We start from the raw sequence: 11617 nt of genomic DNA on the forward strand, positions 1-11617 counted from the left end.
AGTGGATGTTAGCAAAGGACAAATTGTAATAGGATACAAAGAATTCAGAATCTTTAAAAATTTTTTGACCCCATGCCAGCACTCTTAAAGCTATTCATCCTTTCCTCCTCTCCCCTCCTTCCTTCGTTTTCTTCCTTTCAATGTTTGAGTCCCTCCTGTGTGCCAGGTGCTAATCTGGTGCTATGTGAAGAAAGGATAGCAAAACAAAGGACTAAGATATGGCCCTTTCCAACATTACGTAACTTAATCACGTATCAATATTTATTAAGTGCTTACTACTTAATCCCTATATAGTTAAACATAGTGTATCTTTTTATTCATTTAATGCTTATATGTCTTGCAATAAAATTTCAAAATTTTTCCCTAAGGAGGCATTGCACATTTCTTAGTAAGATTTATTATCCTAGGTACTATACATTAGAAAAGTGTATTTCTGGGGCACCTGGGTGGCTCAGTCAGTTAAGTGTCCCACTCTTGATTTCAGTGCAGGTCATGATTTGAGGGTCATAAGATGCGGCCACATCAGGCTCTGTGCTCAGCAGGGAGTCTGCTGGAGATTGTCTCTCTCTCTCCCCCCTCCCTCTGTTCCTCCTCCGCTCACGTGCTCGCATGTGCACACGTGTGTGAACGTCCTCTCTCTCTCTCTCTCTCTTTAAAATGAATAAATAAATCCTTTTAAAAAAAGAAAACTGGGGTGCCTGGGTGGCTCAGTTGGTTGAGCGACTGCCTTCGGCTCAGGTCATGATCCTGGAGTCCCTGGATCGAGTCCCACATCGGGCTCCCTGCTTGGCAGGGAGTCTGCTTCTCCCTCTGACCCTCCCCCCTCTCATGTGCTCTCTCTCTCTCTCATTCTCTCTCTCTCAAATAAATAAATAAAATCTTTAAAAAAAAAAAAAGAAAACTATTTCTAATTAATTGTTACTGGCATATAGGAAAGCAATTGCTTTTTATATTGATCTGTATCTATTAAGCTTGATAAATATTTTTTCTAATAATCTATAATAATTTATATATTTCTCTTAGATTTTCTAATAATAATACAGCCTGCAAATAATGACTTGGTTTTTTTTTCCTTTTCCGTCTTCCTAGCACTTATATCTGTAGTAAATGTTGAACAAGGGATAGAAGTTAGCATAATGAGCCTTGCTGCCCGAATCAGACCGTTGCTATCTATGTTAGCATGTCTCTCTCTGTCTCACAGTCTGAGGGCCTCAGGATCAGGGCTGATGCCTCCTCCCTGGGAGTCAGTGATTCAGAGAGTCCGTGTACATCCATGTATCACAGTCTCCACTACATGGTCTCCCGTGCATGATAATCCCTCAATAATGTGTGTTGAATTGAGTGGAATGTCCCTTCCATAAAGTTCTTCTCAGCTTTCCCTGGCACCCTGACTTGTTCTTTGCATTCCTAAGGTATTTTTTTGTTTGTTATTTGTTTTGTTTTTTATTGAGGTATAACATTCTGTGAGATAAAAGGAAAAAATACCTGTATTGGTCTCTGTCCCTGGTTCCTGGCACAGAGCTCCTAAATCCCTTGTAATTTCCTGGGTGAGAGCAGTAGAAGCATCTTTTGTTCTGATATTTGGTCTCTGACCCTGCTTCCCGACAGAAGCTCCTGAATCCTTTGGAATTTCCTGGGTGAAAGCAGTGTCTTTTGTTCTAATGAGGTAACTTCTGGTGGGCTCCTGGATGGCTCCTAGGCGGGTCACCAGAAAGACCAAGCTATGAGTAGAAGCTTGGCATTTCCAGTCTCACCCCCGCTATTTTCCAGAGAGGAGGAGCTAGAAGTGGAGTTAATGATCCGTCATGCCTGTGTGATAAAGCCTCCACAAAAATTCCAAAAGTATGGGGTTTAGAGAGTTTCCTTGTTGGTGAGCACATGGAAGTGCTGGGAGGGTGACCCTCAGAGAGGCCAGGGAAGCTCCATACCCCTTTCCACACACCTTGCCCTAAACATCTCTTCCATCTGGACGTTCATCTGTATCCTTTATCATATCCTTTTATAATAAGCTTATAGTAAATTGTTTTCCTTTGTTCTGTGACCTGCTCTAGCAAACTGATTGAACCCAAAGGAGGAGTCATGGGAACATCTGATTTTTAGGCAATCTGTCAGAAGCAGAGGTAACAACCTGGACTTGAGATGGACAGCAGAAAGGGGGCGGGGCTGCCTTACAGGACTGAGCCCTGAACCTGTGGGATCCGATGTTATCTCGGGGAGACAGCGTCTCAGTGTCTGAATTGACTTAAATTGGAGGACACCCAGCTGGTGTCACAGAACCGGCTGGTGTGGGAAGTGTTGAGAGTATGGTAGCCCTGTGAGAGTAAAGGAGAAACACAGGAGAAACAGTCTCCTTTACACATACAGGTAGAAAAGTGTACATGTAAAGTGTACTACTTAATAAACTTTCACAAACTTAAAACTGCTCTGTATCCACCACTAGATCAAGAAACAGAACATTCCAGTATTCCCAGAGCCCTCCACCCCAGTCTCCTGCTGTTACCATAGCCCCCAGGGTAAACAGCCAGTGTTAGTTTGCCTGTTTTTGTGCTGTCTATAAATGCAATCATTCAGTAAGTACCCATTTGGATCTGGTTTCTTTCACTCCACCTTGTGAGATTCATTCAGAGCTTCCCATGTGGCTATGGATCATTCACTTATTGCTGTGTAGCATTCTATCACATAGACATTCCATAATTTATTTATCTACAGTTGATGGTCATTTGGATTGTTTCCAGGTGTGAGCTCTTATAAATCATGCTGCTAAGAATTTCATTACATTTTAATATATTTTTCATGTAACAGTTTCTTTCAAGGCAGAGTCCCAAATCCTTGCAGGTAGCACAATGTTAGCTAAGAATACACCCATATAACCATATTACCTCTTCAGTGTCCCAAAGTCGACCAACATTTGGGGAATTCTCTTTCCATGTTATAATTTTAAAGACAAAACGGACTTGATTCTCAACCCACACATGGGAGGGTCTTCCCCCAACAAACATTTCTGAGGCATTTGGGGTGGCTTACATTTCTCCCACTCACCTCTGTCGTTTTATTCTGAATTCTTCATCTTTACCCCGTGACTCACACGGCTGTCCTCCTGTCTTAGCTCACTTTAGCCACTGTTCTCAAATCATCCCTTTCCTCTATAGACCAGAACCCCAGGGCCAACAACAGTGTGCATCATTGGCGGGAGGGTCTGGGCAAGGGAGGGAGTGACAGAGGGGAAGCCAGGAGGGCGTCACCCCCGCCCAGCCACAAACTGAAAGGCTATTATTAAGACTTTGTTCTCGAAAGTCCTTGGGCTGTCATCCTCAAAGGAACATCTCCTGAGCACTGTTTGGGCCTCAGGCCCAGCCTTTCCAGCCAGGATTTCTCGGTCCTTCCCACCTTGGACTCCTCCTCCAGAGTATTTCCTCCCCCACAGTCACGAGCACTTCCTCATTCTGATGCAATGCCCAAATTCCTCTTCCTTTATTATGCAAAGCATTTCAAGCCCTTTCCCGGTCCTGGGTCCCCGCTCTGGACCTCAACTGGCTCCTCTAAGTTTAAATAAACAAAAACCCGGTCTTCTCAGAAGGACTGTGCTGCTCGCCAATAAAATAGCAACTTTCCCCCCGTTCATTTAATTAATTAAGTGAATGCAATCCAAGGGCAAATACTTAGAAATCACTTTCCTTTTTTTGATAGTTTAAACTTAAACAAATATGAGTCCTGACAGCAAATGACTAAACTACACCAAAGTCAACTCCTGGAATTGCCACGAGAGGGCGGTAGCACCGAAGCGTCGGTATGTTTCAGGGCTTTTCAACCCTGTCCCACCTTGCCAGACCTGCCCCTTTGGCTACATTAAATGTTAACATCCTCAATCTTTGTGACTCAGGGACAGACAACCAAGTGGTCACTGCTGGGGATGTGGCTCACAAAACACAACACTATTAGGACATAGTTTGGGTTATTTTGGTTTTACACAGCAGTCTTTGCCAACCTCATTGGAAACATGTTTTCACCAGAACTCATCTCATTCCACCTACTGCCGGCTAAATTTATCTCCAGAGTTTAACAATGTGGAATGATTAATTAGGGACGAAACCATTTCCTGAGTACTTTGGATATAACTGATTCTATGACTCTGTGATTCACCGTCATTGCTTTAGCTGTCTGTCCCTGAACAAAATGCATTTATTTATGTTTTCTGTGGTTGGTTGGTCTCTTTTTCCCTTCTTTCAAGGACAAACACAGTTAATTTGTAAAAGCAAATTGTTTTCTTTTTTTCTCTGCTTCTTTATAAAATAGTTTTAATTGAAACACAGGAATCCCATCAAGAGTTAAGTTATACATGCTATTCCTGTTCAAATCCTTCCATTGGCTTTTCATCTCTAAGCAAGTCAAGGACCTTACAATGGCCCATAGGATCTAACCCCTATGCATCCTCCATTCTTCCCCTGAATGTTCCTTGGTAGCCAACAAGTGTGCTCCACCCCAGGACCTTTGCACTTGCTTGTTCCTCTTCTTGGGTCATCTTCCTCCACTGCCACCCCCATAACCATGTCTTTTTCACTTCCTTCAAATGTTATTTTCTAAGTAAGCCTTTCCTGGCCACTGTATCTTTTTTTTTTTTTTTAAGATTTTATTTATTTATTTGACAGAGAGAGACACAGCGAGAGAGGGAACACAAGCAGGGGGAGTGGGAGAGGGAGAAGTAGGCCTCCCGCTGAGCAGGGAGCCCGATGTGGGCCTCGATCCCAGGACCCCGGGATCATGACCTGAGCCGAAGGCAGACGCTTAAGGACTGAGCCACCCAGGCGCCCCTGGCCACTGTATCTTAAATGAGCATCACTGGGCCACACCCACAAGCACATTCACTTACTTCATCTTGATCCCTTCCTTTATATTTTTGCTCTAGCATTTTACATACATTTTACTTATTAGTATAGTTTATTTTTTGCTTCCCTACAAAAAAGTAAGCTGCATGGAGGTGGAGGTTTTGCCTGTTTTATTCACTACTATCTCCCCAGCATCTAGAATATCTGGCACATAGTAGGTGCTTAGCAAAAATTATTAGGATGAGTGAACAACGAAACCAGAATTGTACAATTGTACCCTAAAAATAGATCATATCACATTTATTCCTTATTATTCATAGCTCTGCTCAATAATCCTCTCCACCCACCCTATTTAAGTAGCCCATCCTGCAATTCATTCTCTATGCCTTTATCCCAACTTATTTCTTCATAGCATTCACAATTAAGTGTTATTGCTCAAATATTTGGTAACTTTAAAAATTAAGTTGTCTTACCCATTTGAAGGTAAGCTCAATGAGGGCAAAGAATTTGTCGGGTTCACTGCTGTGTTGCCTCAGCTTAGAATTTTTTTAATCAAAAATCATTATGACCATCTATGTGTGGTTCTATTTCTGAATCTTTGATGCTATTCCATTGATCCACATGAATGCCCTTTCTCCAATATCACACTGTCCTATTGTCCTAACTAACTTTATAGTAAGTCTGGCAATCAGGGTGTATATTAATTTCTCCTAAAAATCTTGCTGGGATTTTGATTAAGACTGTACTGAATCTATTGATCAGTATGGGAAGAACTGACATCTTAACAATACTGAAGTCAATCCCTTAAGCAACCAAGACTAACGCCCTAATCCCCGGCAGTACTCTGTGATGGTGGAAAGATCAGAAAGGGAAAGGAGCTTTCTGGTTTAAAGCCTCATTGGAGATGCCCTTGCACCACTGGTGGCCCTAAAGGTGCAGAAAGCCCTGGTCCTAAAGAGATCATGTAATTGGAGGCAATGAGTATCTTCACAGTGACTCATGATGGGTAAGGATCAATGACTGGAGAGGTAGAAACTTGCCCTGTGCCTTAAGATCTGAGTTCTCTATGCTGCCCTAAGTTTCAATTTCAAAAACCTGGAGTTGAATTTGCCATCAGTCCAATGAGATGGGAGGCACAGAATTGAAGTTAATATAAAAAAAAGTACGAAAATTAGACTGGGATTTCCAGGTGGCTCAGTTGGTTAAGCATCTGCCTTTGGCTCAGGTCATGATCCCAGAGTCCTGGGATGAGTCCCACATGGGGCTCCTTGCTCAGCAGGGAGACTGCTTCTCCCCCTGCCTGCCACTCCCCCAGCTTATGTGCTCTCATGCACGCGCGTGCTCTCTCTCTCTCTGACAAATAAGTAAAACCTTAAAGAAAGAAAGAAAGAAAATTAATCTGGGTTTTCCAGAGAACAGAACCAACAGATCTATGTATCCATCCATCTATCCATCTATCTATCCATCCATCCATCCATATATTGAGAATGGGGTGGGGGAGGGGTGATTTATTACAAGGAATTGGCTCGCGTGAATATGGAGGCTGAGAAGTCCTAAAATTTGTGGTCAACAAACTGGAGAGGTAGGAGAATTGAAATTCCAAGAACGAAGCCCAAGTTTCGAGACAGGAGAAAATCAGCGCCCTCACTTGAAGACAGAGAGAGTGAATTCTCTTTTACTCAGCCTTTTTTGTTCTATTCATGCCTCTGTCTGATTGGATAAGGCCCACCCACACTGGGGAGGGCAATACTGATTCTCATGTTAATCTCATCCAGAAACACCCTCACAGGCACACCCAGAAAAACCAAATACCTGAGAACCCCGTGGCCAGTCAAGTTGATACATAAAATTAACCATCACAGGAGATAATTGTTGCACTCAAATTTCTGGACTGAAATTCATACCAGTGACACTAGAATCACTTTCTGACTCATTGTTCAGGAAGACATAGATCCACAGGCTAATGTGAATAGAAAAGTGGAGAGGACAAAATAGAAATTGCAGGAGAAGTTTTCACAATTCATCAGGAATGAAACCCAGCATTCTGTTTTTAAAACAGTGCTGAAGGTAAGGGAGCATGTATTTTTATTTTTATTTTTTTAAAGATTTTATTTATTTATTTTCAGAGAGAAACGGCGAGAGCAGAACACAAGCAGAGGGAGTGGGAGAGGGAGAAGCAGGCCCCCCGCTGATCAGGGAGCCCGATGCGGGGCTCGATCCCAGGACCCCAGGATCATGACCTGAGCCGAAGGCAGACGCTTAATGGCTGAGCCATCCAGGCGACCCCGGAGCATGTATTTTTAAATATCACCAACATAGCACAAGAAATCAGATCCCTATCTTACACCACTCACAAAAAATAACTTGAAATGGATCAAAAACTTAAATGTAAGACCTAAAATAACAAAACTCCTCGAAGAAAACATACAGAAAAAGATCTTTGACATGGGCCTTGGAAATGGTTTCCTGGATCAGACACCAAAAGCCCAGGCAACAAACACTAAGATAAAGAAGTGGAACTACATTAAACTAAAGAGCTTCTGCACAGCAAAGGAAGCAATAAATTGAAAAAGCAACCTACAAAATGGGAGAAAACATCTGCAAACCATATGTCTAATAAGGGGTTAATATCCAAAATATATCAAGAATCATACAATACAGTAGCAAAAAGTAAATAATCCAATTTAAAAATGGGCAAAGGACCTGAATAGATATTTTGCCGAAGAAGTCATACAAATGGCCAATAGATACATGAAAAGATGTTCAACATCATTCATCATCAGGGAAAAACAAATCAAAACCACAAGGGTATATCACCTCATACCTATTAGGATGGCTATTTATCAAAAAGACAAGAGATAACAAATGCTGGCAAGAATATGTAGAAAAAAGAACGTTTATAACACTGTTGGTGGGTATGTAAAATGGTACAGCCATTACAGAAAACAGTATGGAATTTCCTAAAAAAAATTAAAAATTGAACTGCCATAAGATCTAGTAATCCCACTCCTGGGTATATATCCAAATGAATTGAAATCAGTATCTCAAAGGGACATTTGCACACCATGTTCATTGCAGCATTATTCAGAATAGCCAAGATATGGAAACTAAGTGTTCATCAATGGATGAGTGGATAAAGATGTGGTATACACATACATACAATGGAACATTATTCAGCTATGAGAAAGAAGGAAATTCTGCCATTTGCCACAACATGGATGGACTTCGAAAGCATTATGCTGAGATAAGTCAGATACAGAAATATAAATACTGTTTTGATATCACTTATTTGTGGAATCTAAAAAAGCTGAGCTCATAAAAACAGAGAGTAGATGGTGGTTACCAGGGGCTAGGGGGTGGGAGAATTGGAGAAATGTTTAAGGTTACAACCTTGCAACTAGTGGATAAATATTTCTAGAGATCTAATGCACAACATAATGATTACGGTCAACAATACTGTAGATTAAACTCCAAAGTTGCTAAAAGACTAGATCTTAATTGTTCTCACCACAAGAAAGAAAGAATTATATGATGTGACAGAGGTGCTAGCTAACACTACAGTGGTAATCATATTGCAATATATAAGTGAATCAAACTAATACATTGTACACCTTAAACTAACATGATGTTGTATGTCAATTATATCTCAGTTTTTAAAAAACCAAAAATAGAACTACCATATGATCCAGCAATCCGACTTTTGGGTATATACCCAAAAGAAACAAAATCAGTATCTCAAAGAGGTATCTGCACTCCCATGTTCATTGCAGCATTATTCAGAATAGCCAAGATATGGAAACCACCTAAATGTCCATCTATGGATGAGTGGATAAAGAAGATAGAGTATATAGATATACAATGGAATATTATTCAGCCATGAGAAAGAAAGAAATCCTGCCATTTGCAACAACACAGCTGAACCTGGAGGACATTAAATACGTAAAATAAGCTAGACAGAGAAAGACTAATATCGTATGGTTATCACTTATATGTGGAATCTAAAAAAAATTTTTTTTTGAAGTCAGACTCAGGGTAACAGAGTAGAATGGTGGTTATCAGGGGCTAGGAGTGGCAGAGTGGGGGAAAGAAATGGGGAGAGGCTGGTCAAAGGGTACAAGACTTCTGTTACAAGATGAATAAGTTCAGGAGACCTGATGTATGGCTTGGTGACTATAGTTAATAATAATGTATCGTATATTTGAAATTCACAAATGGAATAAATCCCAAGTGTTCTCACCACATACACACAAAAAAATTGTGACTATGGGAGGTGGTGGATGTGTTAATTAATTTGAATGTGGTAATCATTTCACAATGTATGTGTCTATCAAAACATCGTGTTGTTCACCTTAAATATTTGACAATTATTTGTCAAAAATAAATGAATAAAAACTATTTTTAAAAAGAAAATGCCAACTATATTTTAATAATAAAATAGAATGAAAGAAAACATGCTAAGTGTTAGCAGCCAGTCACAGAAGACCCTATATGATTCCATTTATTTTTTTTAAGAGTTTATTTATTTATCTATCAGAGACAGAGAGAGAGAGAGAGAGAGAGTGAGAGCAAGCACAGCAGGGGGACCGGCAGAGGGAGAGGGAGAAGCAGACTCCCCGCGTAGCAAGGAGCCCAATGTGGGACTCGATCCCAGTACCCTGGGACCATGACCTGAGCCAAGGCAGACGCCCAACTGACTGAGCCACCCAGACGTCCCTATGATTGACTCCATTTACATGAGAAGTCCCCAACAGTCAAATCCATAGAGACAGAAAGTGGCAGATTAGTGGTGTTTTAGGGCTGAGACAGTTAGGAGGTGGGGGGGGAATGAGTGCTGTCGAATACAGATTTCATCTGGAATGATGAAAATGTTCTAAAATTGTGTTGTCCTTTGCACAACTCTGTGTATACACTAAAAACTACTGCGCTACCCACCTCAGATGGGTGACTTGTGTGGTATGTGAATTACGTCTACCTGTGAGTTAATTTAACTCCATTATCAGCTCAGACACTATTCCCATGTTTTTAAGAGTCATGTCAAACCCAAAAAACTGCAAAGGAAGAACTTGAGAATTTCGCCCTGGTTTGAAAGAAGCAGACTTGAAAATCAACGAAAGACACCTTCAATAAGTCACCAGGTAGTCCTAAATTGCCGATCACCGAAAAGCGGAGATAGAGGTCATAATCTAATCTGTTAAAATAAACCTATTTTTAGCTAAAGCTATTTAATCTTACTACACTACCCCTTCTCTAAGAAACTCCCTATCAATAAAATTGCCATTTCATGTTCAGAGTCCTACTATGTGCTAGCTGTATTTGTCCTGATTAAAATAGTTCACAGTCCAAATAAATCCAAACCAAAATCAATTTCAGCTGATAAAACACGTGAACTTCAGCTCCTCTAATTGCTAATGCTGCCCAGAAATACAGGAAATTCGGCAGGTCCCTAAAAGTTGTTGAGCACCTGAAGATTCACCTGGGTTATCTCAAGATACAATGGGGTTTGCCATCGGGCTGATTTGGTTTAGAATAAAAAAGCCCATAAGAATTCACTGTTTTCAGCAGTTTCCAACCTGTATCAGGATAATTTCCAATAACGAAAAAATGTATGAAGAGCAGAAAAACAAAGAAGAGAGAACACCGAAAAGTCTTCCTGACGTTGCCTTCATTAGTCTTCAAAATTAATGGTCACTACAATTCAGGTACTAGCTGGTACTTCCTCAGCCATCTACAAGGGACACTTGACTTACTCTCTTCTTTATCAATGACCATGACCTGCTCAGAGTGTCAACTAACACATAGCTTCACTTCCTAGATCAAGAGCTATCTTATTTCTACTTTTTATTTCTCAAGCTATAAATGCCAAAGTACTTGGAATTTTGCTTTAAGGAAAAAAAAGAAAAATCACTGCAGACTTATTCTACCAAATTTAAAAGTATATTATAAAGCCATACATTTTTTAAAACTGTGGTACCAGTTCAGTTCGGGAACACATGTAAGTCAAAAAAGAACAGAAGAGGGCGCCTGGGTGGCTCAGTTGGTTAAGCGACTGCCTTCGGCTCAGGTCATGATCCTGGAGTCCCGGGATCGAGTCCCGCATCGGACTCCCTGCTCAGCGGGGAGTCTGCTTCTCCCTCTGACCCTCCCCGCTCTTGTGCTCTCTCTCTTTCATTCTCTCTCTCAAATAAATAAATAAAATCTTTGGGAAAAAAAAAAAAAGAACAGAAGAGAAAATCAGAAATAAACTAGGTGAATATAAATTTTTACTGTATGTTAAAGGTGATATTTGCCAACTTATTAAACAGCTAAGATACCCGGTAAAGATATCCAGAGAGATATTATTGCATCCTATCATTCACCAAAGTAAATTCTAGGTGAATTAAAGATAAATGCATTTTTAATGAACCCATAAATGCTTTAGGGGAATATGTTTTTCTTCTCTTGAAACCAAGAAGAACTTTCTAGGAAGAGATACAAATTCAGATTTTTAGGGAAAAAATTAATGTATTTGGCTACACAAAACTCAAAAAGTTCTTTAAGTAGGAAAATTACATAAAGTTTAAAAATCACAGGACTACCTCTTGCTAGATAATTGAGTGATTTTAAAAATATTTTTGCAGAATATAAGAAAAATACTTCAATTCTTAGTATGTACACAATTCTTACATATCAATAAAAAAGAGAAATGTCCTAAAGGAAATGTAAGAAGAAATGTAAGTAATTCACAAAAGAGAGAGGGGAAAAAGTATGAAAAAGAATTCAATATCACCAATTTTTAAATGTATGTTCCATTTAAA

The sequence above is a fragment of the Halichoerus grypus genome, chromosome 5 (genome assembly GCF_964656455.1).
Source record: "Halichoerus grypus chromosome 5, mHalGry1.hap1.1, whole genome shotgun sequence".
Lineage (NCBI taxonomy): Eukaryota > Metazoa > Chordata > Mammalia > Carnivora > Phocidae > Halichoerus > Halichoerus grypus.